The following is a 27,386-nucleotide window of genomic DNA, read 5'->3' as shown; positions in this document are numbered from 1 at the left end:
TTGGGTGACAGAGAGAGACTCTGTCTCAAAAAAAAAAAAAAAAAAAAAAAAAAAAAAAAAAAAAAAGAGAGAGAGAGAAAAAAAGAAGGTGGTTGTGAAAAATGAAAGTGTTTTCTCTGTTCATGTATTCATTCAAAAGTTGCCATGTCCTCTATAGCACTCTTAGGCCCTAGGAATATAGAAATGAATAAATTATGGTTCCTACCTGGATGATCTCATAGTTTAATGGATGAGACAGAAGCACAATTATTGTACATACACTATGTCAACTGTCACCACGAGTACACTCATGAAGTACCACTGGGACGTGTGTAAGAGGAGGGAGACAGGGGAGGCCTCCCAGAAAAGGGGATGTTAAACTGACCTCATTCAGCCCCAGGCCACCTGAGCGGAAAGTGCCCACATGGTCATATTCCAATGGTACTTCTCTGCCTGAATATGGGGCAAATAGTGGAATTTGCCAGTGGACAGTGGAAGAATTAATAAAAACTTTTAGGCTGGGCATGGTGGCTCATGCCTGTAAACCCCAGTGCTTTGGGAGGCCAAGGTGGGAGGATCACTTGAGGCCAGGAGTTCAAGGCCAGCCTGGACAACATAGCCAGATCTCATCTTTACAAAAAATAATACTAAGCTGGGTGTTGTGGTGCATGCCTGTAGTCCTAGCTATTCAGGAGGCTGAGGTGAGAGGATGGCTTGAGCCCAGGAGGCTGAGGCTACAGTGAGCTGTGATCATGCCACCGCACTCTAGTCTGGGTTACAGAGCAAGACCCTGTCTCTAAAACATTTGAAAATTAAAAAAATAAAACTCTTATTATAAAAGATTGTGTTTCATGTTTTGAAGGAGTTTCTGAAATATAAAAAAACCATAAATAATAAGGTAACTAGCATGCATACCCTATTCCTCAATTCTTGAATTTAAACCATTAATAATTCAGATACATTTTTAAATATTTAAAGGAGTTAGAATAATATAATAAGGATGAAGTACCTTTTCTATTTCTCTCCAGTTTCAATCTCTTCTTTTCTTTTCCAGAGGCAACATTATCATAAATTTGGTATGTGTTTGTCTACTCTATTTAAAATGATTGTATCATGTGCTTCAATGAATATGTCTCTATATGATATTGCAAAGTATCCTCTCATGCATTTTAAATGTTTACAGAAGTCCTATGTTATGCATAGCATAGAATCCTAAAGCTTGTCTTTTAATTCATCATCATGATTTCAAGATCTAGTTATTTTGATATATTAACTTATTAATTTTAAATGCTGTAAAACATTTTCAGTTGACTATTTCAAATTAGTCTATACATTTTCCTACTGATGGACATTTTTTGGCTTTCTTTCTTTCTTTCTTTCTTTCTTTCTTTCTTTCTTTCTTTCTTTCTTTCTTTCTTTCTTTCTCTTTCTTTCTCTTTTTTTTTGCTTTTACCAACAATTCTGCAATAAGCACTGTTTATAACATATCCTGATGGAAAACTGCAAACAATTTTAGACTCTTGGATATGTGCAATATCCAAGATACCAGATTATGCCATTTGGCTCTCCAAAGGGATTGTACCAGTTTTACATTTCACTTTTTAATGCCTCTTGATATTAAACATCTGGTATCGTCAGACTTTCTGAGTTGCCAGAAAGTCTGGCAATGAAATGGTACCTCATCGCCAGCTGTGTACTGGAACTGGTGTGGACTGCGTGGAAGAACTGGTTGTGTGCGTCTCATTCCAACTGTGGGTTCAGTGACTTCACGAGGTTAGTCTGAAATTGACTGTGGTGGGAGCATTTACATCACGGGAATTGGCACACACTACAAACTGGTTTTTCCCTTGGAGAGCCAGTTGTTAAGCATTTACCAGCTCACCGTGGCCAACTCACTGGGCTTCCTCAGTCCACCTTCTTCCCATGAACTCATCTCACATGACTCCCAGGTTACAGATGGATGAAAGTCCTGTTTGTGGCTGAAAGTTGTAACAAGCGGAGTTGTGCCAACTGTTGATGTAGGGCTTGACAAGGCCTCAGCTGCATTGTTCCACACTGAAGGGGGCACAGGCAAGAGAATCTCTGGTAAGCAAACTTTTAAAAAAACATAAAACCAAAAACCTCCCCCAAAACCTTTAATTTTTTTTTTTTTTTGAATGCAGTGGTGCAATCACAGCTCACTGAAGCTTTGAACTCCCTGGCTCAAGCAATCCTCCCACCTCAGCCTCTCAGCTAGCTGGGACTAAAGGTGTGCAGCACCACACTCAGCTGATTTTTAAACTTCTGTAAAGACAAGGTCTCATTATGTTGCCCGGGCTGGTCTCGAACTCCTGGCCTCAATCAATCCTGCTTCAGCCTCCCAACTGCTGGGCTTGCCGGCATGAGCTACTGTACCTGCTCTCATATTCTTTTCTTTTTTTTTTTTTTTGAGACGGAGTCTTGCTCTCTTGCCCCGGCTGGAGGGCAGTGGCGCGATCTTGGCTCACTGCAAGCTCTGCCTCCTGGGTTCACGCCATTCTCCTGCCTCAGCCTCCCGAGTAGCTGGGACTAGAGGCGCCCACCACCTCGCCCGGCTAATTTTTTGTATTGTTTTAGTAGAGATGGGATTTCACCGTGTTAGCCAGGATGGTCTTGATCTCCTGACCTGGTGATCTGCCCACCTTAGCTCCCAAAGTGCTGGGATTACAGGAGTGATCCACTGCGCCCGGCCCTCATATTCTTTTTTTAAACTCCTCTTCACTAACGGAACTCTTCTGTAGATTTATTTTTTTCATTTAACAAGGTTTTCTGGAATTTATTGTATAACGTATGTTGTAATCTACTTTTATGTTTTTTGTAGGTGGAGAGTACTCCATTTTATGGATACACTACAGATAATACAATCAGTCCCCTATCAATGAACATTTGGGTTATTTACAGCCTTTTGTTTACACAAAAATGTTATAATAGATAGACTAATGCATGGGTCATTTTGTATTTTTGCTAACATATAGTTAGGATAGATTCCTGGGGGTAGAATTTCTGAGTAACGTGTAGCAGATTAAACAATAGGTTTATTGAAGTGTAATTTACATACCATAACATGCAACTATTTTAAGTATACAGTTCAATGATTTTTAGTAAATTTATGTGGTTCTGCAACATGACCACCATCCAGTTTTAGAGCACTTCCACCACCCTCAAAATTTCGTTGTGCCTGTTTCTAACCCCAAACTCAGACAATTATTGATCGGTTTACTGTCTTTGAAGTTCTGCCCTTTCTGGAAATATCACATAAAGGAAATTGTCTAATATGCAGATTTTCATGTTGATCTTCTTTTACTTAGCGTAATGTTTTTGAGTTTCATTCATAGTGTTTAATGTCTGCTCTGGTTTGGATTTGTGTCCCCACCCAAATCTCATGTTGAATTGTGATCTCCAATGTGGGAGGTGGGGCCTGGTTGGAGGTGACTGGGTCATGGGGGCAGATTTTCCCCTTTGGTGCTCTTCTCGTGATGCAGTTCTCATGATATTTGGTTGTTTAAAGGAGTGCAGCGCTCCCTCCTCTCTCTTCCTCCTGCTCTGGCCATGTAAGACCTGCCTGCTTCTCCTTCGCCTTCTGCCATGATTGTAAGTTTCCTGGGACCTCCCCAGCCATGCATCCCATACAGCCTGAGGAACTGTGAGCTTGTTAAACCTCTTTTCTTTATAAATTACCCAGTCTCAGGCATTTCTTTATAACAATGCAAGAACAGACTAATACCCGGTCTCACTAGTTCATTCCTTTGTATTGCTGAGTACAGTCTCCTGTGTGTCTGCATCACAATCTGTTTATCTGTTCATTAGTTCATGGACATTGGCACCATATCCAGTTGGAGGCTTTTGTGAACAAAGCCGCTGTGATTTATATGATGTTCATCTCTTTGTATGCACACGTTTTTGTTTCTCTTGGGTAGATACCCAGGAGTGGAATTGCTGATTCATATGATAAGGTTTATGTGATAGATGTAAGCTTAACATTTAAAGAAATTACCGAACTGCTTTTCAATTTTGTATTCCCACCCATGACATTTGAGAGTTTTCATTTCTCCATATCCTTGCAAATTGACAATCTTTTTGATTATAGCTCTTCTAATAGATGTTAATGGTAACTCATAGTGGTTTTAATTGGCATACAACTAATGACTAACAATACTTGTGCATATATTAGCTACCTATATAACTTTTTGATGGAATGTCTATTCACATATTTTCTTTAGGTTTTCTCTTTTTTTTGAGGCAGGGTCTTGCTTGGTCACCCACAATGGAGTGCAGTGGCATGATCTTGGCTCACTGCAACCTCTGCCTCTCAGGCTGAAGTGATCCTCTCACCTCAGCCTCCTGAGTAGCTGGGACTACAGGCATGTGCCACCATGCCCGGGTAATTTTTGTATTTTTTGGAGAGATGGGATTTTGCCACATTGCCCTGGTCTCAAACTCCTGGGCTCAAAAGATCCGCCCACTTTGGCCTCCCAAATTGCTGGGACTTATATGCATGAGCCACTGTACCCAGCCCTTTACTTTTTTTTTAATTGGGTTATTTGTCTTCCTAATATTGGATTGTAGAAGTTCTTTATATATTCTGGATACAAGTTTGTTTGTTTGTTTTTAATCACACATGTTTTGGAAATATCTTTCTCTCAGTCTTTGTCTTTTTTTTTTTTTTTTTTTTTGCTGGGGGAGACAGGATATCACTCCTGTCACCCAGGTAGGAGTGCAGTGGCATACTCACGGCTTTTTATAGCCTCTTGACCTCCTAGGCTCAAGTGATCCTCCCACCTCCTTTTTTTTTTTTTTTTTTTTAGGTCTTATTATGTTGCCCAGGATGGTCTCAAACTCCTGGGCTCAAGCCATCCTCCCGCCTCAGCCTCCCAAAGTGCTGGGGTTACAGGCCTGAGCCACTGAGCCCAGTCTTTCCATTTTCTTAATGGGGTTTTTGAAAAGCAAATATTTTAAATTCTGATGAAGTCCAATTTATCTCTTTTTTCTATTATACATTGTGCTTTTGGTGTCATATCTAAGAAATTTGCCTAACTAAAGGTCACAAAGATGTTCTCCACTGCTTTTTTCTAGATGCTTTATGAATTCAGCTCTTACATTTAGGTCTATGATCCATTTTGAGTTAATATTTTACAAAGAGCGAGATCAGGGTTGACGTTTCTTAGTATTTACGGCATAAGAATATTCAATGGTTCCAGCACCACTTATTGAAGAGACTATCCCTTCTCCTTCCAATGGCCTTGGCACCTTTGTAATAAATCAATTGATGATATATGTGTGTGTCTATTTCTAGACTCTCATTTCTTCCTGACATCTTTACTTCTAGCCTTTCAGTGAGCTTTTAAATATCCCAGGGGGTAGAGCCCTTTGAAAAATTATTGATCTCTTTTATTGTTTATTATAATCATCTTTTTTTGGGGGGAATCTGGCCCAAGTCCCCGGAAGGCTTGGGTTAGGTTAAGTGCACCAAAGTGTCCAAGGTTGCCTTTGAAAGTGTTTTCATTATTCAGTACCTCCCCCATGCCAATTTGCCAGGCCTCATGTGTCACTAGGCACATTTCTGTTCTTTTTTTTTTTTTTTTTTTTTTTTGAGATGGAGTCTCACTTGTCGCCTAGGCTGGAGTGCAGTGGTGCTATCTCAGCTCACTTGGAATCTCCACCTCCCGGGTTCAAGCAATTCTGTGTCTCAGCCTCCTGAGTAGCTGGGATGACAGGTGCCCACCACCACGCTCAGCTATTTTTTTTTGTATTTTTAGTAGAGACGGGGGTTTCACCATCTTGGCCAGGCTGGTCTTGAACTCCTGAACTTGTGATCCATCCACCTCGGCCTCCCAAAGCGCTGGGATTCCAGGTGTGAGCCACTGCGCCCAGCCATCACTAGGCACATTTCTTTAACAATGGGCGCCTCCCCTGCTGGGCACAGTTTACTGAGGAATCTTAAGCCCGGGACCAGGCTGCAAGCCCAACCCATCTCCCACTGGTTTCATCTGTTCCATGAGACTCTTGGGGCCCTCATGGCCCCTAGAGATGCCCCAACATTGCAGCAGCACCAGCTCAGGAACCCACGCCATGCTGACAATCTAGAGAGGTAGAAGATTCACCATGAAGTCATGAGCATGCATGTTTAAGGCCATTACAATCCCATTTTAATTAAATTCAGTCTTCAAGTATTTGGGGTTTTTTTTTTTTCTCCCCCTAACCCCTTTTGTTTTTGAGATGGAGCTTCTCTCTTGTGGCCCAGGCTGGAGTGCAGCGGCGCAATCTCAGCTCACTGTAACTTCCGCCTCCCGGGTTCAAGCGATTCGCCTCCCGGGTTCAAGCGATTCTCCTCGGCCTCCCTAGTCGCTGGAATTACAGGCGCTCACCACCACACTCATCTAAGTTTTTGTATTTTTGGTAGAGATGGGGTTTCATCATGTTGACCAGGCTGGTCTTGACCTCAGGTGATCCGTCCACCTCAGCCTCCCAAGTGCTGGGATTACAGGCCTGAGTCACCTAGTATTTGGGTCACCTAGTATTTGAGTCTTTCCTTTCTGTCCTGGGTGGGTGAGAAAAGGACTAGTTCCCACCAATCCTTCATGCACTTTTCCCAAAACACCCCCCATGGCTGACAGTGGAGACGCACATGTGCAGAAGCAGCCGTAAGTGCTCTGTGAGAGGAGGCAGATGAAATACAATCGAGGCAAAGCTGTGGCCCAGTGGGAGAGCAGGTGACTCTCAGGGCGGGTTGCGGGTGGTCAGGATGGAAAAAGTCTTCCAAAACCTGATGTTTGAGCGGAGTTTGGCCAAAAAAATAGGATAAAGGAGGAAAGAGGATTCCGGGCAGAGGAAGCAGAATTGGCAAACCTACCCAGGTTTGGACCAGCGGAATGTAATGGAGGAGTTTGGAATGAGGGTGAAATTGTTGAAGCCAAAGCTGGGAGCAGAGGGAGGCTGGGGTTCAAGTGAATGCATCTGTTCTTGAGACTTCACCCCATCTTAATTAAAAAAAAAATTAATTTTTAGCATAAATAGTTAATTTTTAGAGACGAAGTCTCGCTCTGTAGCCCAGGCTGGAGTGCAGTGGCACGATCACAGCTCACTGCAGCCTTGAACTCCTGGGCTCAAGCCATCCTCCTGCCTCAGCCTCTAGAGTAGCCAGGACTACAGGTGTGCACCACCAAGCCTGGCTAATTTTTTATTTTTTGTAGCTATGGAGGTCTCACTATGTTGTCCAGGCTGGTCTTGAACTGCTGGACTCAAGTGATCCTTCTGACTCAGCTTCCCCAAGAGCTGGGATTACAGGCATTAGCTACTGCATCTGGCCATTCAAATTAAAAAAAAAAATTGTGGAAAATACATGTAGCATAAAATTTAACATCTTAACCTTTTTTTTTTTTTTGAGATGCAGTCTCGCTGTATCTCGCCCAGGCTGGATTGCAGTGGCGTGATATCAGCTCACTGCAACCCCTGTCTCTTAGGTTCAAGCGATTCTCCTTCCTCAGCCTCCTGAGTAGTTGGGATTACAGGAATGTGCCACCTCACCCAACTACTTTTTGCATTTTTAGTAGCGATGGGGTTTCACCATGTTGGTCAGGCTGGTCTCGAACTCCTGACCTCAGGTGATCCACCCATCTTGACCACCCAAAGTGCTGGGATTACAGGCGTGAGCTACCGCATCCGGCCCCATCTTAACCATTTTGAGTGTGGAGTTAAGGAGTGTTAATTCACATTGTTGTGCAACCATCCATTCATCTCCAGAACTTTTTCACCTTGTGATCTTGAAACTCTGTTCCCATTAAACACTCACTCTCCCTCCTCCCTTCTCCCTGGCAACCATCATTTTACTTTCTGTCTCTATGAGTTCAATAACTCTAGGTGCCTCCTATAAGTGGAATCATATAGTATTTATCTCTCGGTGAATGGCTTATGTCACTCTGCATAATGTCCTCAGGGTCCATCCATGTTGGAGCAGGTGTCAGAATTTATCTCCTTTTAAAGGCTGAAAAATATTCTATTGTATGACAGACTACATTTTGTTCATTCATCCATCTGTTCATGGGTACCTGGGTCTCGTCTACCTTTTGACTCTTGTGAGTAACGTTGCTATGAACATGGTGTGCAAATATTTTTTTGAGATCCTTTCAATTTTTTTTATTATTATACTTTAAGTTCTGGGATACATGTGCAGAGCGTGCAGGTTTGTTACATAGGTATACATGTGCCATGGTGGTTTGCTGCACGCATCAACCTGGCATCTACATTAGGTATTTCTCCTAATGCTATCTCTCCCCTAGCCCCCTGCCCCATGACAGGCCCTGGCATGTGATGTTCCCCTCTCTGTGTCCATGTGTTCTCATTGTTCAACTCCCACTTAGGAGAACTTGCAGTGTTTGGTTTTCTGTTCTTGTGTTAGTTTGCCGAGAACGACGGTTTCCAGCTTCATCCATGTTCCTACAAAGGACATGAACTCATCCTTTTTTATGGCTGCATAGTATTCCACGGTGTATATGTGCCACATTTTCTTTATCCCGTCTATCATTGATGGGCATTTGGGTTAGTTCCAAGTCTTTGCTATTGTGAACAGTGCCACAATAAACATACATGTTCATTCAATTCTTTTGAATATATACCCAGACATGGAATTGCTGGGTCATAGGGTAACTCTATGTTTAATTTTCTTTTCTTTTTCTTTGTTTGAGATGGAGTGTTGCTCTGTTGCCCAGGCTGGAGTGCAGTGGCATGATCTCAGCTCACTGCAACCTCTGCCTTCCAGGTTCAAGCGATTCTCCTGCTTTAGCCTCCTGAGTAGCTGAAATTACAGGCATGCACCACCATGCCTGGCTAATTTTTGTATTTTTAGTAGAGACAGGGTTTTGCCATGTTGGCCAGGCTGGTCTCGAACTCCTGAGCTCAGATGATCCACCCACCTCGGCCTCCAAAAGTGCTGGGATTACAGGTGTGAGCCACCGTGCCTGGCTACTCTATGTTTACTTTCCTAAGGAACTGCCATGCTGCTTTCCACAGTGGTCGCACCTTTTACATGCCCACCAACAGGGCACAAGGGTTCCAGTGCTTCCACATCCTCACCAACACTTGTAATTTTCTGTTATTTTCTTTTAGAGTAACCATCCTAATAGGTATGTTCACTCCAATTTTGATAAAAGAACATTTACCTCTGAGTCACCAGATTGTGAAGATTGGCTCCAGTTAATGTTTTTATGCGAATGAACTTCACGGAGGTGGGGCCAGGTTTGACACTTGGGACATTGACAAGTCAGTGAAGGTCATATCCATCATCCTCAACCACCAGACTGTGCCAGCTGTGTCTTGTTTTGTCAGTTGTTGTTCTCACTCCTGCTGCTGCCATTCCTCTCACGACAGAAACACCCTTGTTTCCTGCCTTCTGCAACTGCAAAACAAAATTGTCTATTACAGAGAGAAGGTATAACAGAGCAGACAGGCTGGACGCATTGGCTCATGTCTGTAATCCCAGCACTTTGGGAGGCAGAGATGGGAGAATCACTTGAGGCCAGGAGTTTGAGACCATCCTGGCCAACATAGTGAGATCCCATCTCTAAACAAAATTAAATAATTAGGCTGGGCGCGGTGTGTCACGCCTGTAGTCCCAGCACTTTGGGAGGCCGAGGTGGGTGGATCACCTGAGGTCAGGAGTTTGAGACCAGCCTGGCTAACATGGCGAAACCCTGTCTCTACTAAAAATACAAAAATTAGCCAGGCATGGTGGTGCACGCCTGTAATCCCAGCTACTTGGGAGGCTGAGGCAGGAGAATCACTTGAACCTGGGAGGCAGAATTTTCAGTGAGCTGAGAGTGCACCATTGCACTCCAGTCTGGGTGACAGAGCAAGACTGTGTCTCAACAACAACAACAACAACAACAACAACAACAACAACAAAAATTAAAGAATTAGCCAGGTGGGGTGGTGCGTGCCTGTAGTCCCAGCTACTCAGGGGGCTGAGGTGGGAGGATCACTTGAGCCTAGAATGTTGAGGCTGCAGTAAGCTATGATTGCATCACTGCATTCCAGTCTGGGCAACAGAGCAAGAGCTTGTCTCTTAAAGAGAAAGAAGGAGGGAGGGAGAGGGAGGGTTGGGGGCGGAGGGGGGGAGAGAGAGAGAGACAGCAATATCAGACAAAAGCAAAGAAAAATGAACTCTTTCTGAGTCCTTCCACTAAAACCTGAGTCCTCCCATTACCTTTCCTCGCCTTCTTTCTTTCTGTGTGTGAAATCGTCTGGGCCTTTATCTCCCTTTATCAGGTTAGAGAGTGTCAGGCGTTCTTGACAAGCTCACGGGGCTGTTCTAGGGATCAAATGAGATTATAGATGGGCAAGCACTCAAGTTTGAAGTGTTATATCAATGTACAGGATTATTATTAATCTCTCATTGATCTCTTAATACAGAAAAAAAAAAGCCTCCTCCCCTGGGTTTCCATGGCAAAGAGACGTCTGTGACTCTCATCTCCTCAGCCCTACCTCCTTTTCTCTGCTGAATCCAGCTCCAGTGCAGGTCATGCCATCATCGTCCTTGTGATTTATGACTGAGGAGACCTCGCTGTCAATCAGAGGTTGTAAGCCCACTCGGAATCGGGTGCATATATTTGTTTTGTTTGGCTCATTGAATGTTTTAAAAATATTTTTATTTTGTTGCCAGCATAGAGAAATCAGGAGAGTTACCAAAAAATAAACAAAATACAAAATTCAGGTTTCTGACATTTTTGGAAAAATTTGAAAATCTGAAGAGCTGGCCATGAGGGGCCTTTCCCCGCCAGCTGTGCTTGCTCAAGGGGTTTGCACTGTGAGCCTGATGGGAATGAGAACCCCGTGTGAGTAGGGCAGTAATCAAACCCACCAGCAATCTCTTGAGGGTGTTTTTGAGCAACACTGAACAGCTTTAGGGAGTGTCTGATTTTGGTGTGAGCATGCACACGTGTGGGTGTGAAATTGAGTGTTCTTCCTGGTACCTGTAAAACCATCACCCCACGGATGTGGTCACTATCGCCACCTTCTGGTGAATTAAATGCTTCCAAACTGTTGGGAATGGTGGGGGGCGGAGAGTGCATGAGTAGGCAACAACTTAGAGAAAGACTCCGGGATGTTGGGGTGCAGTGGCTCACGCCTGTATTCCCAGCACTTTGGGAGGCTGAGGCGGGAGGATTGCTTGAGGCCAGAAGTCTGAGGCTGCAGTGAGCCATGATCACACCACTGCACTCCAGCATGGGCAACAGAGTGACGTCCTGTCTTTTTTTTAAGAAAAAAAAAAAGTCCAGCATGGTGGCATATTCCTGTAGTCCCAGCTACTGGAGAGGCTGAGGCAAGATGATTACTTGAGCCCAGGAATTCCTGAAGAATTACTTGAGCCCAGGAGTGCTGCAGTGAGCAACGATCACACCACTGCAGTCCAGCCTGCGTGAGAGAGACCCTGTCTCTGAACAAACACCCAAAAAATGACTTAGGCCAGGTGCGGTGGCTCACGCCTGTAATCCCAGCACTTTGGGAGGCTGAGGCGGGTAGATTGCCTGAGGTCAGGAGTTTGAGACCAGCCTGGCCAACGTGGTGAAACCCTATCTCTACTAAAAATACAAAAAAAATTAGCTGGGCGTGGTGGCACGTGCCTGCAATCCCAGCTATTCGGGTGGCTTAGGCAGATGAATCACTAGAACCCGAGAGGCAGAGGAGGCTGCTGTGAGCTGAGATTGTGCCACTGCACTCCAGCCTGGGTAACAAGAGTGAAAACTCTCTCTTGCTCTCAAAACAAAACAAAAACTCAGATTAGAAAAGCTGCAATTCTAGAGATAAGTCTGTAAAAATGTGTTTTTAAGAGAAAAAAGCCCAGATGAACGTGAAGTGTAATCAAATGAGAGGATCCAGGAGGATGAGGCTTCTAGAAACCGGCACGTGAGATTAAAACATCCTAAATTTCACAGGGCTGGCTTCACTGTGTTGAAGATACAGAATTCCAGACACAATCAAACTTGGCTTTTTTTCCTCCTACTTCTGTGTCCGGAATTGGTGGGTTCTTGGTCTCGCTGACTTCAAGAATGAAGCCGCTGACCCTCCAGGTGAGTGCTGCAGTTCTTAAAGATGGTGTGTCTGGAGTTTCTTCTTTCTGGTAGGTTTGTGGTCTTGCTGACTTCAGGAGTGAAGCTGCAGACCTTGTTGGTGAGTGTTACAGCTCTCAAAGGCGGTGCCTCTGGAGTTGTTCATTCCTCCCCGTGGGTTCATGATCTCACTGGCTTCATGAGTGAAGCTGCAGACCTTCCCAGTGAGCGTTACAGCTCATAGAGGTGGCCTGGACCTAAAAACTGAGCAGCCCCAACATTTATTGCAAAAAGCAAAAGAACAAAGCTTCCATTAAGCTTCCAGGGCATGAAATGAAACTCCACCAGGTTGCCTGCTGGCTGGCGCTGGTGGCCTGCTTTTATTCCCTTATCTGGCCCTACCCACATCCTGCTGATTGGTCCATTTTACAAAGAGCTGATTGATCCGTTTTGACAGAGTGCTGATTGGTGTATTTACAATCCTTTAGCTAGACACAGAGTGCTGATTGGTGCGTTTACAATCCTTTAGCTACACACAGAGTGCTAGACAGAAAAGTTCTCCAAGTCCCCACTAAATTAGCTAGACACAGAGCACTGATTGGTGCGTTTACAAACCTTGAGGAGCTGCCCGCCAGTCCCATGCGCCACGCTCCTGCACACCTCAGCCCTTGGGCGGTAGGTCAATGGAACCGGGCCCCGCCAAGCAGGGGGCGGAAGCAGGGGGCAGCGCCGTCCAGGAAGCTCCCACTGCGCTGGAGCCCACGGGGTGGTTGGGGCGGGGCCCCTGGGGCATGGCGGGTTGCACTTCCACTGGTAACTTGCATCCATTCCCCGAATGGAGACTGGATTGTCCGTGGTTTTTTGGTTCACTCTTATGCAAGGGACAGTCCCAGGTCAGTTTCAGAAGCAAAGCAGTCTCAAGCCAGGTGAGCAACACTGAACAGCTTTTCTAATTTGAGATGTTAATTAAAGCTCCGTGCTGGATTCAGCGTTAAATCCCTCTACTACTTTGGGGTTGCTTTGGGCTGGAAGCCTGTGGAGGGCAAGGGGAGACCTGGCTGGTGTCTTCTATTCTCGGTTATGCTTCCTCCCTGCCCTCTACAGCTTAGAGAGAGGAGGGAAAGGGCAGCACAGCATTGTGGATGTGGTCAGCCGACTCCGTCCTTTCTGAACCTGGAGATCAGATGTGCAGATGTCCCTCTCTCTTCTCTCTCGGCGCTTTTTTTCTCTCCCCACCTCCTCTCTCTCCCTCCTCTCTCCTTCTCTTTTTCTCTCTCCCCTCCCCTTTCTCTTCTCTCCCTTCCCCTCTCTCCTGTCTATGCCTAATCTTTCTTCCTCTTTCTCTCTCTTCCTCCTCCTCTCTGCCCCTCCTCTCTCCCCCTTTCTCTCTCCCTCCTCCTTTCTCCCTCCTCTTTCTCTCTCCCTCCTCTCTCCCTTTCTCTCTCCCTCCTTTCTCTTTCTCCTCTCTCCTCTCTTCCTCCCCTCCCCCTTTTCTCCCTATCTCTCTTTCTCTCCCTCCTCTTTCTTCCTCCCCTGTCTCCTCTCTCTTCCTTCTCTCTCCCTCTTCTTTCTCCCTCATCTCTCCCCTTCTCTCTCCCTCCTCTTTCTTCCTCCCCTCTCTCTCCTCTCTCTTCCTTCTCTCTCCCTCTTCTCTCTCCTCCTCCTCTCCCTCTCTCTCCCTCCTCTCCCCGTCTCCACTGTCTTCCTTCTCTCTTCCTCTCCTCTTTCCCCCTTCTCTCTCTTCCTCCCCTTTCTCTCTCCCCCTCCTCTTTCTCTTTCCCCTCTGTTTCCTATTGTTCCCCACTGTTTCTCTTTCTCTCCCTGCTGTCTTTCTCTCTCCTCTCTCTCCTTTCTCTCTCTCCCCTCCTGTCTCCCCCTTTTCTCTCTCTCCCTTCCCCTTCTCTCTCCCTGTCTTCTCTCCCTCTCCTCTCTCTCCTTCTCCTTCTCTCTCTGAAACCAACCCAGTAGTCCCAGAGACAGTTGCTTGTTTTTTGGATAAACATAGAAATTGAACCATCTGGTCAATTTCTTAAAGCTTGAAACTTGCCTTTGTTTTATCTGAGTTCCTGTTTTCTTACACATAGTTACATTTCTTCCATGCTAAAGAAAGGTCTTTAGTGGGTCAGGAAGCTGGATTTGAGGCTGAGCTCCCATCTCCGCTGCTGCACCCAAGTACAGCCTTCTTCATTGGCAACACTCATTGTCTCAGTGATTGGCTTTCTGTGCAGTGAGCACCAGGACCTAGACCAAACTCCTGGTGTTTTGGTAACATCTCTCCCCTCTCTCCTGTCTTTCCCTCTTCTCTCTCTTTGTCTCTCTCCTTCCCTGTCCTCTTTGTTTCTCCCTCTCTCTCCACTTTCTGCGACTCTCCAGAGACTCCCTACTGGGGGTCCTTCCCCAGCAGTTCCCTTGGCGGAGGCAAATGCATATTTCTTATGGTAGTTGTTTCAGAGCCTAATGCTACCCAACAAATCAACTCCAAACTTAGCAGCTCACAACAGCCTTTTTTTTTTTTTTTTTTTTTTTTTTTTTTTTTTTTTTTTATGGAGTCTTGCTCTGTCACACAGGCTGGAGGGCAGTGGCACGATCTTGGCTCACTGCAACCTCTGCCTCCCGGGTTCACACCATTCTCCTGCCTCAGCCTCCCGTGTAGCTGGGACTATAGGCGCGTGCCACCATCTCTGTCTAATTTTTTTGTATTTTTAGTAGAGACAGGGCTTCACCTTGTTGGCCAGGATAGTCTTGATCTCCTGACCTCATGATCCACCTGCCTCGGCCTCCCAAAGTGCTGGGATTACAGGCGTGAGCCGCCGCCCCCAGCCCAACCCTTTTATTTTGCTTATGATTTCATGGGTAAGGAAATTGGAAAGGGTTTGGTGGGGCTGTTCTTGTGCAGGGGCCCATCATGCGGTCATCAGCCCAGAGTGCTGGGGCTACAGCATCTCCAGGCTGCATGGGGCTGAATGTCCAAGGTGGTGCACATGGAGGGCTCAGCTGGGCTGTGGATTAGGCGCCCACAGCTGGCCTCACCAGACAGCTGGGCTCTGAGAGGTGTTCCAGGGACCGGCACTCATTACCAGAGATCCAGATAGCCATGTCCTCAGGCTCCTCAGGCACATAAGTCAACCAGCTGGATGTCAGGACACATCACACATCTTAGGAATTGCTGGGCTTCCTTCCCCTAGGACTTTTCCTCTTGCTTTCCTACAATTTGCTACTTTCCAGCTATATATGGAGATTCTTAAGCAATGGAGAGAGAAGTCTGTCCCTATTTATTTATTTATTTATTTATTATTAATTTTTTTTTTTTTAAAGAAATAGAGACAGGGAGGCCGGGTGCAGTGGCTCACACCTGTAATCTCAGCACTTTGGGAGGCCGAGGTGGGTGGATCACCTGAAGTCAGGAGTTCAAGACCAGCCTGGCCAACATGGTGAAACCCCAGGTCTACTAAAAATACAAAAAATTAGCTGGGTGTGGTGGTGGGCACCTATAATCCCAGCTTGGGAGGCTGAGGCAGGAGAATCACTTGAACCTGGGAGGTGGAGGCTGCAGTGAGCTGAGATTGCACCACTGCACTCCAGCCTGGGGCAGAATGAGATTCTATCTCAAAAAAAAAAAAGAGAGAGAGAGAGAAAGAGAGAAAGAAAGAAAGAAGGAAAAAAAGAACGAAGGAAGGAAGGAAAGAGGGAGGGAGGGAGGGAAGAAAGAAAGAGAAAGAAGAGAAGAGAAATGAGAGAGATGAAAACAGGCATCTCACTGTGTTGCCCAAGCTGGTCTCGAACTCCTGGATTCAAAGTTCAGGCGATCCTCTTGCCTCAGCCTCCCAAAATGCTGGGATTCCAGGCGTGAGCCATTGTGCCTGGCTCGTCTGCTTCAATTTTATCTTGGACAGCCGCTCTGCATAAGAGAATTCTAGAAAGAAACTGTGCCCCTGTGAAGCAGGAAAGTGGCTCTTCTGTCCAGTCCAGTGTCCCAGCATAAGCTCTTTATGACTAAAATCCGAATCTAAAACCAGAAACCAGATTACTTAGCAAAATGCCATTAAATACAATTTGGGGTACATGTCAATATCTTCTAAGCCCCTTACCAAGCTGTTCTGAATCCCCCCTCCAGCACTGTTCGGTGTCAAGATTACAGCAATTGTGCCCTTCCCTCCCCAAACCCAGCAAAGCTTGGCTCATGGTGGGTGTCTTTGCCTCCCTGGCTTTTTGTGTCTAAAATTGAACGGTGATACTCCAGCGTTGTTGCAGAATTCCACCTGAGTTTTCCCCCACAATTTAGTCATTGCTTAAGGACTAAGGCCTTTATTTTCTTTTTTTAAAATAACTTTTATTTTCAGTGCAGGGGTACATGTATAGGTTTGTTATGTAGGTGTATTTGTCCATTTTCATGCTGCTGATAAAGACACACCCAAGACGGGGCCGGGCGCGGTGGCTCACGCCTGTAATCCCAGCACTTTGGGAGGCCCAGGCAGGTGGATCATGAGGTCAAGAGATCGAGACCATCCTGGCTAACATGTTGAAACCCTGTCTCTACTAAAAATATAAAAATTAGCTGGGCGTGGTGGCACACACCTGTAGTCCCAGCTGCTCAGGAGGCTGAGGCAGGAGAATCGCTTGAACCCGGGAAGTGGAGGTTGCAGTGAGCCAAGATCATGCCACTGCATTCCAGCCTGGTGACAGAGCAAGACGCCATCTTAAAAAAAAAAAAAAAAAAAAAAAAAAAAAGACATACCTGAGACTGGATATTTATTTATTTATTTATTTATTTATTTATTTATTTATTTTACTTTAAGTTCTGGGACACATGTGCAGAGCGTGCAGGTTTGTTACATCAGTATACATATGTCATGGTGGTTTGCTGCACCTATCAGCCCATCATCTAGGTTTTAAGTCCTGCATGCATTAGTTATTTGTCCTAATGTTCTCCCTCCCCTTGCCCCCACCTCCCAAAAGGTCCCAGTGTGTGATGTTCCCCTCCCTGTGTCCATGTGTTCTCCTTGTTGAACTCCCACTTATGAATGAGAACAAGCGGTGTTTGGTTTTCTGTTCCTGCATTAGTTTGCTGAGAATGATGGTTTCCAGCTTCATCCATGTCCCTGCAAAGGATATGAGCTCATTCTTTTTTATGGCTGCATAGTATTCCATGGTGTATATGTGCCACATTTTCTTTATGTAGTCTATCATTGATGGGCATTTGGGTTGGTTCCAAGTCTTTGCTATGTAAATAGTGCTGCAGTAAACACACATGTGCATATAAGAATGAGTAATTTATAAAGAAAAAGAGATTTAATGGGCTTACAGTTCCACGTGACTTGGGAGGCTTCACAGTCTTGGTGGAAGGTGAAAAGCGTGTCTTACATGGTGGCAGACGAGAGAAAATGAGAGTCAAGCAAAAGGGGAAACTCTTATAAAATCATCATATGTTGTGAGACGTATTTACTACCATAAGAACAGAATGGGGGAAACCACCCCCATGATTCGATTATCTCCCACTGGGTCCCTCCCACAACACGTGGGAATTATGGGAGCTACAATTCAAGATGAGATTTGGGTGGGGACACAGCCAAACCACATCCACAGGTAAACTCGTGTATATACCCAAAGAAATATAAATCATTATACCATAAAGACACACAGAAGTCCTTCACAGTGTGCAACTTTCAGAGGCTATGGGAGAGGGCCACTTCCCAGAAAGGAGAGGGCAAAGGAACTCCTGGTGGAAAGGTGATCAGAGAGTGGGTCTGACGATGTCTAGGTGATGTCACGCATATGTTCATTGCAGCACTTTTCACAATAGCCAGGATATAGAATCAACCTAAATGCCCATTAATCATAGACTGGATAAAGAAAATGTGGTACGTATACACAACATAGAATACTATGCAGCTATAAAGAAGAATGAGATCATGTCCTTTGCAGGGACATGGATGGAGTTGGAGGCCGTTATCCTTAGCAAACTAACCCAGGAACAGAAAACCAAATACTGCATATTCTTACTTATAAGTGGGAGCTGAATGATGAGAATATGTGGATACAAAGATGGGAACAACACACACTGCGGCTGGCTATTCTTTTCTTTCGTTCTTTTTTCTTTTTTTTTGAGACAGAGTCTCACTCTGTCTTTCAGGCTGGAGTGCAGTGGCATGATCTTGGCTCACCGCAGCCTCTGCCTCCTGGATGCAAGCGATTCTCCTGCTTCAGCCTCCCGAATAGCTGGGATTACAGGCCCTCACCACCATGCCTGGCTAATTTTTTATTTTTATTTTTAGTAGAGACGGGGTTTCACCATATCGGCCAGGCTGGTCTCGAACTCCTGACCTCAGGCAATCCACCCACCTCGGCCCCTCAAAGTGCTGGGATTACAGGCGAGAGCAACAACGCCTGGCCTGTTTCTTTTCTAATAACAGCAACTAGGCTTGCCTTTCTGATCTCCTCACCAGGGGGCATCAGGTAGTGGATTTAAGGAAGCATTTGTTGCAGCACTAAAAACCCATGCCTCTGTAACCCAGAGCCAACCCAGAGTTAAAAATGGAGAGTGAAGATTTTCAACTCTTTCAGCAATTTCAAAGTGGTTGGTGCTAGCTATATCTCACTTCATCTCATCATGTCAAACTGAGATTCTACAAACTGGAATCTCTCTTCAGGACTAGCCGGGGCCACTGCTGGGGCAGGGGTCTGCAAACCTTTTCTGTAAAGGGCTAGAGTGCAAATATTTCAGGTTTTGCTGGCTCTGTGGTCTCCGTTGCAACCATTCAACAGTGCTGCTGTAGCAAGAAAGCTGACGCAGACAACACATAAACCAGTGAGTGTGGCTGTGTGCCAATAAAACTTGACAAAACGAGCAGTGGGCCGGATTCAGCCCATGGGCTGTTGTTTGCTGACCCCTGGTCTAGTGAAACCAGGAAGTCCAGCGAAAACCTGTGGGTGCAAGTAAAATGCCACTGAGTCAACAGAGTAAAGTTCTAGTCCTAGCACCACCCTGACTAGCTATGTGGCCTGAGGAGTGTCACCCATGTTACTGGTCCTCCTGTTCCTCAGTAAATGCAGGAGATAATTGTAGGGTTTGAGGGGTTTGGGTGCTGAGCAAAGAAAAAGAGATGACCACAAGATGGCAGTAGAATGCACAAGTTTTCTTTGTTCCGAGCCTTGGCAGATTTGCTGGAGGGAGAAGTCCCTCATGGCATGCAAACTTCAGAGGCTATGGGATGGAGCGACTTCCCAGAGGCAGGAGAGCAGGGGGAACCTCTGGTGGAGAGGGGATCAGAGAGGGATCTGACGATGTCTAGGCAATGTTGCTTAGTCCCAAGTAGCTGGGACTACAGGTGTGTGTCAGCATGCCAGCTAATTTTTGTATTTTTTGTGAAGAGAAGGTTTTGCCATGTTACTCAGGCTTGTCTTGAACTCCTGGGCTCAAGTGATCCTCCTGTCTTGGCCTCCCAAAGTGCTGGCATTACAGGTATGAGCCACTGTGCTTGGTCAGGCTCATTCTTTTATATATATATATATACACACACACACACACACAACTTTAAGTATATATATTACATATATATATAAAATATATATACTTAATTTTTGTGGGTATATAGTAGGTGTATATATTTTTGGGGTACATGAGATATTTTGATACAGGCATGCAATTGAAATAAATACAACATGGGGGATGACAATCCAGTTACACTCTCTAAGTTATTTTAAAATGTAATTAAAGCCAGGTTCATTCTTATTTATTTATTTATTTATTAGTAGAGACGGGGTTTCACCACGTTGGCCAGGCTGGTCTCGAACTCCTAGTCTTGGTCTGTTGCCCAGGCTGGAGTACAGTGGCGCGATCTCGGCTCATTGTAACCTCCGTCTCCCGGGCTCAGCCTCCCGAGTAGCTGGGATTACAGGCACATGCCACCACGCCCGGCTAATTTTTGTATTTTTAGTAAAGATGGAGTTTTGCCACGATGTCCAGGCTGGTCTCAAACTTCTGACCTCGGGTGATCTGCCTGCCTCGGCCTCCCAAAGTGCTGGGATTACAGGCGTGAGCCACCATGCCTGGCCGCTAGGCTCCTTCTTAAGCTATTCTCAACTCCGACTTCCTTCCTGACTCCAGGATGGGCAGGTGGCTCAGGGCTTGGTTAATCATAGCCTGTGTTCCCTGCACACAGAAGCTCAGCAGGCTGATGAGGGGCAGTGAGCATTTGGTGGGTCTGTTAGTAGAAGGGTGGCCATTGCTTTTCCACTGGACTGAAACTGGGAAGACAGAAGTGGAGCTGATGGAAGTCACCTGCCTCTATGTAGGGCCCGAGGATGAGACCAATGTGGAGGAAGGCAGGCTCCACACAAGGACAGACTCAGTCCTGTGAACACTGTTTAAACCCTTGCTCCAAGCCTTGTCTGCTGCCAGGCGTGTCTGAACTTTTCTGTAACATGAGAAAGTAAAGTCACTTCTTTCTGTAAGCCACAGGGAATCAGGTTGTCTGTAACTCTCAACTGGTATGACACTAACTGTTACATATATTCTTTCTTTTCTTTTTTGAGACAGAGTCTCTCTCTGTCACCCAGGCTGGAGTGCGGTGGCGTGATCTTGGCTCACTGCAACCTCCGCCTTCTGGATTCAAGCAATTCTCCTGCCTCAGCCTCCCAAGTAGCTGGGATTACAGGCGCCAGCCACCACATCCAGCTAATTTTTTGGTATTTTTAGTTGAGATGGGGTTTTACCACGTTGGCCAGGCTGGTCTTGAACTCCTGACCTCGGGTGATCCACTCGCCTCAGCCTCCCAAAGTGCTGGGATTATAGGCTTGAGCCACTGAACCCGGCCTTTTTTTTTTTTTTTTTTTTTTTTTTTTTTTTTTTTTTTTGAGACAGTCTTGCTCTGTCGCCCAGGCCGGAGTGTGCAGTGGCAGGATCTTGGCTCACTGAAAGCTCCACCTCCCGGGTTCACGCCATTCTTCTGCCTCAGCCTCCTGAGTAGCTGGGACTACAGGCGCATGCCACCATGCCCAGCTAATTTTTTTTTTTTTTTTTGTATTTTTAGTAGAGACGGGGTTTCACCCTGTTAGCCAAGATGGTCTCGATCTCCTGACTTCATGCTCCACCGGCCTCGGCCTCCCAATGTGCTGCGATTACAGGCATGAGCCACCGCACCGGCCATCTGTTTCTATTTTTGTAGTAACTACCCTTTAACAGATTAAGAAGTTATACATCTGTTTCTTTTTTTTTTCTAGTAACTACCCTTAAAGTTTTTTTTTTTTTGTTTTTAAACAATGTCTAGAATTAATCAGTCTTTTAATTTTCTCCTCAATAAGACAGGGCTTTTGGTATACTTCAACTTCTCTCCTTTTCAACCAGCCTTCCTGCCGCCTTCACACTAAACTGTCTCCATCCCAAGTTGAAATCTTTTGAAATGTCTTTAGCTTGCAGTTTTCAATAGCACGTTTAAAATTATTCTGCATTAAGAATTATTTAGGCAGACGATTTCTTCTCTCCTCCGTTTCACCTTTCTACCTGTGAAAGTCGTGAGATGACTGGGTCTGGTTTGATTTTATTGTTTATTTTCCACTCACTGGTTACTTGCATCTTATGTTGTCTATTTTCTTTTCTTTTCTTTGAGACAGGGTTTCACTCTGTCACCCAGGCTGGAGTGCAGTGGCACAATCACAGCTCACTGCAACCTCCACCTCCCAGGCTCAAATGATCTTCCTGCCTCAGCCTCCTGAGTAGCTGAGACCACAGGTGCACGCCATAAAAATAAAAATGGCTCATTTTTATTTTTATTTTTGGTAGAGATGGGATTTCTCTATGTTGCCCGGGCTGGTCTTGAACTCCTGGGCTCAACTCATCCCCCTACCTTGGCTTTTCAAACTACTGGGATTACAGGCATCAGCCACGGCACCTGGCCTTTATTTTCTTAAGTTCATTAATTTTTTTGTTTTGTTTTATTGGAGTAAATCCTTAACTAATTTGTTTGAAAAGGTTTATGAATGTTGAAGTCTTTGAGTCTTGGTATATCTGAAAGTGTCTTTATTTTGATGTCATACTTAAGTCGTACTTAAAGAGTAGCTTTTGACTGTGTATAAAATACTAAGTGTTTTTTTTTTTTTTGATAGAGTCTTGCTCTGTCGCCTAGGCTGGAGTGCAGTGGTGCGATCTCGGCTCACTGCAACCTCTGTCTCCTGGGTTCCAGCAATTCTCCTGCCTCAGCCTCCCGAGGAGCTGGGATTACAGGTGCCAGCCACCACGCCCAGCTAATTTTTGTATTTTCAGTAGAGATGGGGTTTACACCATGTTGGCCAGGCTGGTCTTGAACCCCTGACCTCAAGTGATCCACCCACCTTGGCCTCCCGAGGTGCTGGGATTACAGTCATGAGCCACCGTGTCTGACCTAAAATGTTAAATTCAAAATAACTTTTGTCTCCAAAACGTCTGAGGTTACTGCTCTGTTGTCTTCCGGCATCCATTGTTCCCAGTGAGGAGGCAGAACCCAATTTAATTTTTGCTTCTTTGTAGGGAAGTTTTCCTCTTCTCTCCCCTCCCCTCCCCTCCCCTCCCCTCCCCTCCCCTCCCCTCCCCTCCCCTCCCCTCCCCTCCCCTCCCCTCCCCTCCCCTCCCCTCCCCTCCCCTCCCCTCCCCTCCCCTCCCCTCTTTCTTTCTTTTCGGCAGAGTCTCACTCTGTTGCCCAGGCTGGAGTGCAGTGGTGTGATCTCGGCTCACTGGAACCTCCACCTCCTGGGTTCAAGGGATTCTCCTGCCTCAGCCTCCCGAGTAGCTGGGACTACAGGTGTCCACCACCACGCCCAGCTAATTTTTGCATTTTTAGTAGAGGCGGGGTTTCACCATGTTTGCCAGGTTCGTCAACAACTCCTGACCTCAAGTGATCTGCCCACCTCAGCCTCCCTAAGTGCTGGGATTACAGGCGTGAGTCATCGTGCCCGGCTGGGAGGTTGTTTTCTTTTTCTCTCTCTTTCCTTTCTCTCTCTTCTCCCTCCTTCTCTCTCTCTCTCTCTCTCCTTCTCCCTTTCTCCTCTCCTTCTCCTTTCTTCTCCCTCTCTCCTCCCTCTCTTCTCTCTCTCCTCCCTTTCCCCTCTCTCTCCTATTCCCTCTCTTTTCCCTGCTCCCCTCTCTCTCCTATTCCCTCTCTCCTCCCTCTCCCCTCTCTCTCCTATTTCCTCTCTTTTCCCTGCTCCCCTCTCTCTCCCTCTGCTTTGGAATTTTTTTTTTTTTTTTTGAGACCGAGTTTCACTCTTGTTTCCCAGGCTGGAGTGCAATGGCGTGATCTCAGCTCACTGCAACCTTTGCCTCCCAGGTTCAAGTAATTCTCCTGCCTCAGCCTCCTGAGTAGCTGGGATTACAGGCGTGTGCCACCACGCCTGGCTAATCTTTTGTATTTTCAATAGAGACGGAGTTTCACCATGTTAGCCAGGCTAGTCTTGAACTCCTGACCTGAGGTGATCCACCTGCCTCGGTCTCCTGAAGTGCTGGGATTATAGGTGTGGGCCACTGCGCCCAGCCCGCTTTGAAATATTTTGGAACTTACTCTTCATCCCCGTTGTTGTGAAATCTCCCAGCGCTGCCTGTAAGCGCTTCTCTGTTTCACTCACTGCGATCAGCTTCCAGTGAACTCATCTAGTACAAATACTTGTGTCTTCATTTATCTTCGGGTAGTTTTATTTCACTATTAATTTTCTGTCTCTCCTCTGTTCTGTCAATCCTCCACACAGGAAATTCACATGAGATACCTTTGGGAGTGGCTTGATTATTGGGGCCATAATTAATTTTCAGGTGCATTGATCTACTCCTCACCTGCTCTGTTGCGCTCCATGTTGGAACCATCATTTTAAATTTCTGAGGGTCTTCATGGGTCACTTTTCTTTATTCATCACCCTCCACACAAACATACATGCTCTCCCCTCACCAGGCATTGCTTTACCTGTGGAGACAAAAAATACGAAAACCAGAAACCTTCTCAGTGTTAATCCAGTATTTCAGAGAACTTGGACATCACGCATTCATAGTTGGCCTTCACTTTGGTCATGCATAGTAAGGTCAGAAGAAAGGAACAGAACTGGAAGTGATACTGTTTTTGTTTGTTTGTTGCTGTGTGACAGAGTCTCACTCTGTCCCCCAGGCTGGAGTGCAGTGGCGCGATCTCAGCTCACTGCAGCCTTCGCCTCCCGGGTTCAAGCGATTCTCCGGCCTCAGCCTCCCGAGTAGGTGGGACTACAGGTGTGCGCCACCATGCCCCGGCTAATTTTGTATTTTTAGTAGAGACGGGGTTTCTCCATGTTGGCCAGGCTGGTCTTGAACTCCTGACCTCAGGTGATCCACCTACCTTGGCCTTCTAAAGTGCTGGGATTACAGGCATGAGCCACTGTGCCCAGTCACGATACTGTTTTTTTTTTTTTAATTTTTTAATTTATTCATTAAAAAAAAAAATCCTGCCAAGGGTAAAGTTACCAATCTTGCATCTCACTTTGAACTTGAGCAACACAAGACTTCCTCTTCTCCCCAAAGTGGGACAAACGAACTAAATAGACGTTTTCTGAAATGCTTTACGACCTCTACTCTGCAGTTCCCCTTGTCGCACAGCTCTGTCAGTGAGTCTAAATTTAGATTGTCGCCTGTTACGAAACCAGGACATTCCATTTTTGTTCAAACAGGAATGACACAGAAGTCAGTTCAGCTGCTTTTAATTCATAAAACAGATGCAAATGTATCTGAGGAGATAAAAGCCGTTAATTGCAGTGTTACTTATAATGGCACAGATTGGAAACAACCAAAGTGGCCAAAAGCAGGAGAGAAGAAAATGAATCATGGTGTACTCAATCAAAGAATATTATGTAGACATCAAAAATGACAGCTACGAAGGCTGAGGGGCAAGATGGGAAGTGCTAATAGGAGGCTACATGAAAAACAGGACATAAAATTATACGCGTGCTACTATGACAGTGACGAATATGTCAAATGCACTGAAAAACAGGAAAAAATGAAAAACTGGTAGTGAATCAGGATGCTTTTCATGGGGAAGTTTTTTTTTTTGTTTGCTTTGTAAAGCCAAACTTTTGCCATGTGAGATAACTTTTAAAAGATTAAATTATTAAGAGAAAGAGAAATAGAGAAAGAGAAAAAAGAGAAAGAGAGAAAAAAGAGAGAGAGAAAGAAAGAGAGGCCGGGTGCCATGGCTCACGCCTGTAATCCCAGCACTTTGGGAAGCCGAGGTGGGAGGATGGCTTGAGCCCAGGAGTTCAAGACCAGCCTGGGCAATATAGGGAGACCTTATCTCTACAAGAAACAAACAAAAAACAAAACCAAAAATTAGCCAGGCATGGTGGTGTGTGCCTACGGTCCCAGCTGCTACGAAAGCTAAGGCAGGAGGATTGCTTACGCCTGGGAGGCAGAGGTTGCAGTGAACCAAGATTGCACCACTGCATTCTAGCCTGGGCGACAGAGCAAGACCCTGTTTAAAAAAAAAAAAAAGGAAACAAACAAAAAAAAGGGAGAGAGAGAGAGAGAAATAAAGAGAGAGGAAAGAGAAAAGAGAGAGAGAGAAATGTATCCATAATATATACAGAGAGTAAAAAGAAAAGAGAGAGCCAGAATTGAAATGATGGTGTTTGAGTAAACATTGCAATAGAGTTGGTTTTTGTTTTGTTTGTTTTTGAGATGGAGTCTCGCTCTGTTGCCCAGGCTGGAGTGCAGTGGCGAGATCTCAGCTCACCGCGAGCTCTGCCTCCCGGGTTCAAGCAATTCTCCTGCCTCAGCCTCCCGAGTAGCTGGGACTGCAGGCATGCGCCACTATGCCCGGCTAATCTTTTGTATTTTTAGTGGAGACAGGGTTTCACTATGCTGGCCAGTCTGGTCTTGAACTCCTGACCTTGTGATCCACCCGCTTCGGCCTCCCAAAGTGCTGGGATTACAGGCGTGAGCCACCGTGCCTGGCCACAATAGAATTCTTTAAAGTTAGGGTGGCCTAGTGGGTGTGGCCTTTGGGCCAACTCAATGCACAGTTCCTGCTGCTTCTCCACCTGGATGCGTCCTAAGAGTGGATGTGGGTGTGGAATGCTCGTCATGCCCTGGCCTCTTTAGTGACGCAGTGGCTCACGCTGATCCGACCAGAGCTGCACGCAGTGGGACAAGCTTGCTGCTATTTGCCACCACTGATGGCTCAGGGCTTAGCATGAACTCTAACAATTTCTAGCCTCTCTGAGTTAAAATAAACTTCCTATTACTCAGGGTATGATTCAGGAACTAGAATCTTCCTCTTTGTTCTGTATAGGTGGCCTGGCATTTGGTGACACTCTTTGGATATTGGAGGCAGAACAAGCTTGACAATTTTGCCAGTGGGAGCCTCTGGCCTCTGAAGGGAGGCAGCCTCCACCAGGACGTACCCTCTGGGGTGCTGGGCTGGGGTTTCAACACAGCTACTAGAGAGAGAGTGCTTTTGAAAAGCAGCTGCTGCCGGTGAGGAGGTAGGACCCAATTCAATATTCATTCCTTTGTGGGCAAGTTGTTTTCGTTCTCTCTCTTTCCTTTCTCTCTATTTTATTTTATTTTTATTTCATTTCATTTCATTTTTATTTTATTTCATTTTATTTTATTTGATGGAGTTTCACTCTTGTTGCCCAGGATGGAGTGCAATGATGTGATCTCAGCTCACTGCAACCTCCATCTCCTGGGTTCAAGTGATTCTCCTGTCTCAGCCTCCCGAGTAGCTGGGATTACAGGTGCATGCCACCACACTCAGATCTAATTTTTGTATTTTTAGTAGAGATGGAGTTCATCATATTGGTCAAGCTGGTCTCAAACTCCTGACCTCAGGTGATCCACCCGCCTCGGCCTCCCAAACATGAACCACCACGCCCGGCCCCTCCTTTCTCTCTCTTCTCCCTCTCCCTCTCTCTCTTCTCCCTCTCCCTCTCTCTCTTCTCCCTCTCTTTCCTCCTCTTTGTCTCTCCTCTCTCTTTCTTCTCTGTCTTCTCTCTCTCTCCTCCCTCTTCCTCCTCTCCCCTCCTCTCTGTCTCCCTCTCTGTCTTCTCTCTGTCTCTCTTCTCTCTCCTCTTCTCTCTCTCTCTCCCTTTCCCCCGCCTCTGTCTCTCTCCCTCTCTGTTTTGGAATCTTTTGGGACTTCCTCTTCATCCCTGTTGTCGTGAAATTTCTCAGTGCTGCCTGTTCGTGCTTATCTTTTCATTCACTGGGATCAGCTTCCAGTGAACTCATTCAACACAAATTCTACTGACTAGTATTGCTATTGAGCTGTGAGCTCCGGTTGAAATGGAATGCCTGACCCATGGAGGTCCGATTCCAATTTCTCTGCTTGATACACCTAGTTTAGGTGATTGGTCAAGGAGCTCAGGACT

The 27,386-nt window shown here is 45.8% G+C and overlaps 1 long non-coding RNA gene across 1 annotated transcript in view; it reads left to right on the top strand.

The window, feature by feature from the left end:
* Nucleotides 1-26,492, top strand: part of LOC126951500 (uncharacterized) — a 55,449-nt gene extending 28,957 nt beyond the window's left edge. The window contains exons 2-3 of the long non-coding RNA XR_007724493.1: nt 10,402-10,565; nt 26,306-26,492. This is a non-coding gene — a long non-coding RNA (uncharacterized LOC126951500). The remainder of the gene's footprint in view (nt 1-10,401; nt 10,566-26,305) is intronic.
* Nucleotides 26,493-27,386: the final 894 nt, after the last annotated feature.

The sequence above is a fragment of the Macaca thibetana genome, chromosome 3 (genome assembly GCF_024542745.1).
Source record: "Macaca thibetana thibetana isolate TM-01 chromosome 3, ASM2454274v1, whole genome shotgun sequence".
NCBI classification, from domain to species: Eukaryota; Metazoa; Chordata; class Mammalia; order Primates; family Cercopithecidae; genus Macaca; species Macaca thibetana.
The sequence above is the reverse complement of the archived record's forward strand: the minus strand, read 5'-3'. Positions and strand labels throughout refer to the sequence as shown.